This window comes from Lates calcarifer, linkage group LG24 (assembly GCF_001640805.2).
Source record: "Lates calcarifer isolate ASB-BC8 linkage group LG24, TLL_Latcal_v3, whole genome shotgun sequence".
NCBI classification, from domain to species: Eukaryota; Metazoa; Chordata; class Actinopteri; family Centropomidae; genus Lates; species Lates calcarifer.
The window spans coordinates 17,834,745-17,838,424 of NC_066856.1; positions in this window are offsets into that span (position 1 = coordinate 17,834,745).

Consider the following 3,680-nt stretch of genomic DNA (forward strand, 5'->3'; position numbering starts at 1 on the left):
GCCATGCTGTGACTTGTCTGGCTCACAAACGTGTGACAGTCTGTCCTAAGGTGTACAACCTGTCCTAAAACTGACCAAGGTATGTCCAACCCAGATACAGTATTGTGACACCTAAGATAAAGTGGTTACAAGCAATCAAATGCATTGCATTAGGTGGTATGTGATTAGAAAACAAACAGGAGAAAGTAACAGGACTAGAGCTCACTAACTTTTTATTCCGTGGTCATAAATCAGTGTCAATATAGTTGTTGAATATCTGTAACTATAGCCGTAGGTTTCCAGTGGTGGCTTCAAATAACAATGTTCTTTGTGATTTATTTTAAAGCAGATTTTATTTTACAGCATATTTCTGAAGTCTGCCCATATTGGCACATGGGGTTTTAGTTGCTAAAGGTCAGTTAATGGAAAAATCAATTCTGTACTCAAGCGGGGCAGCTGGGGCTTTACAAGTAGCCAAATAGACAGTTATGTAATCAATACGTGTTAAAAATAACGCCCTTTCAGTTACACGTTAGCCACATTAAGCTGATATGCAGGGAATGTGAGAAATTGGGTATCTGCTTGTAACTTGTTCTGGGAAAATGGTGTGTTAGAAAGGACTATTTTAAATAGTCCAGGCACAGGACAAGAAAAAAAAGCCTCAGGTGGTCCTCCAGTGCTGTCACATCTTGTCTGCATACCAATATTTCACCTGCATTATTGATTACAGTACTTTGCATCTTTTAGTCTTTTCCAGCCACAATAGACCCATAAAAAACATCATGCATTATGAATCGTGACATGAAGCCTGTTTCCTATGAGCCTTGCAGGGGGCACAAAAACATCCAAAAAATTAAAGTCTTGTAGTAATGGCATCAACCTGCTGTATGCAGTCTGTCTGTGATAATCTAAGAGCAGCTGTACACAGACAATCTGTACTAGAGCCATAGGAAGTTGGAGCTGAATTGATGGTCATGGATGTGCCTTCTTCATAGTGGCCTACACTTGGTTTACCATCAGGAGTTATCTGTCATGTATTATTCCATCTGACATGCAAATGCTTTTCTTACATCAAACAGGAAATGTTCCATTTAAGCTCTAATCATGGTGAGTCAGGTGAGCAGAGAAACTCTTTCAGCCTAGAAAGCCAATAGAGACCCTGAGGATGAAATGATGGAAGAATAATCACTTCTCACTGGGCATATGTGTCCCTGTGTAGCAGGTCAAATAAAGAGCATTTCCCTTGATTCATCCCACTGGATAGAAAACTCGATTCCTTTATCAATCATTTCACAGTAGTGGTTCATATTCATTAATTACATAAGTTCACACTGACTTATGTAATTATATTATATTATATTATATTATATTATATTATATTATATTATATTATATTGTTTGGGAGTTTTATAAAATGATGCATGAAGTTTTAAAATGCCTTAACTGATTTGTTCTAATGCCAGAATATTGATCATAATCTCCATGATTTTGGACAAATGTTAAAATATCAATCAGTTAATCTATTTTTTTTAATATAATAGTTTTAATATGAATTATAGTCCAACCCCACCCCACCTATGACCTCCGTAATAAACATATAGCTGAACTGACACATTTCCGACTATGTCACCAAAAAATGAACATTATAAACTTTGTAAAGATAGGTGCTATGGCAGAACAGTTGGTTGGATTGCAGTATAGTTCTGTAGCTGTGTTCAGCAGGTGTGCTCTGTGGAATCTAAAAGCTCTGACAGGTGAAAGAAAGCAAGGTGGTCAACAACAATAGTTAGGTGACATGGAGATGCTGTAGTGTGGACACGGCTTGAACTCAAGACTAGAGATTCAGTTCAACTCTAGAGGTTTAGTAGAATTAGGTCCAGTCTTTCCTTCTGATCATTCACTTTCAAAATAATCACTGCCATGGAATCTGTGTGAATCCTATAATTTGTCATTTTTAACACCACGTCAGAGAGGTATTGATTGAACTTTTTTGCAACCTTATGGTGTTTTTGTCCTGGACTGCTATATTTTAAGAGATGATTCTTACAGTGTATTCATACAGTGTACTTGCACTCCAGAGCAACACCAACACTTAACTGATGCCTTAAAATTCACAACAGGGTTTGGTCAAAAGCTCTGTGTGCTGGCTGGACATTAAAAGCTGCACAGAGTTTAGATTTATTGCTTGGCTGTTAAATTGGCTTTCATTATATTGTACAGGTAATCACCTAATCACCACTTAACTATAATTTGGAATTTGTAGAATTCTGACTCAACTGCACTTCAAGTGTCACTTTCTTTTTAACAATGATGAATTACTGGTACAGAAAGAGTTACATATGTCATGAGATTTGGCAAAACTTAACAAACTTAAAAACTATTGTTTTTTTCAGCCACAGCTGTAGTTCCTCTTTATTCAGCAAGTGAGCTGCTGTTAGTTCTTTCTATAAAGATGATTTTTGATTTTCTTTTTCTGAAGTTAATCATTTTAGTTGGACCTCTCTCCTGTTTTGCCATCCTCTGTGACCTGTTTTACACAATTTCCCCCCTGAAAAAATAATTGAGCCAAGTTAAAAGCTTTCATGGACTCAGTAAAAAAACACTATATCAAATAGACAGACTGAGTAGATAGACATACATTAACACAGAACAACAATTTAACTTTGCAAATGATTCCTCTGGGGTTGGTACACATGTTTGAAGCACTTCAGGAATCACACATCAAAAAGTAGGACAGAAGCTACACGTGTAGCACTGCAATGGTGAGCTGGCAGCTGTTAAGATGCAAAACCAAGTGAGGCGACGTGAGCAGGGCATTGATTTGAGGTATTGTCATCTCCACAGCTGCCCACTAATCAGCAAGTCCTGTGCTGAATAGCAGGAGATTTGCAGATGAGTGTGCAATTAACCACATAAAGTTCTGTACTGTAAGTTAAGAATCACCATTTCTTGTAGTAACTAGTTTTGTTCAGTTTTGGCTTGTTCAATATGCAGAATGTTGTGCAAGGTACAACATTAGAGAAATTAAATCATTGCTGCACTCCAAAATAAATATTGAAAGTAATTCTAGCTTCAGCTATCTAAATTGGTATAGTAAACTCTTCTTAGTTTAGAAACTCCACTCAAAACCAAAACTAAAAAAAAAAACATAAAAATGACATCAAATACTCTTGAGGGACAAAACTATTTTTTTTTCTTCATGTCATTAAAAGTCAATGAGATGTAGACAATGCAGTGTCCTGGGTCTTAGATGTTGTTTTCTTGATCTGCCTTAATTCTTAATATTTAATTTACCTTTTCATGTGATATTTATTTCACTTGCTGCAGTTTGTCTTTTTCTCTGTCTTGTTCAACAAAACTTAAGAAGAAATACCTGACAGCAGTCCTGTTATGAAAGACACTGACCAGGGGTTAATATTCTTTTCTATATAGTTTCGACTGATCTCAAAATGACCTCTATTATCGCATTGCTTACAGATAGTTATATATAATAAGTTTTAATGAAGCACAACATCATTCATTTTCATAATGGGTGGAACAGTATTCCCAGGATGCAAACTGCAAGAAAAATAGACATTTCTTAACATTTCTTAACTTTCTTCTTAACTTATCAGTGTGTAGTATCTTGCTAAATTCATATTAATATTGAAAAGACGGGGGGAAAAGTACACTGTATACTACCAGCAGCACCCTTTCAGTAA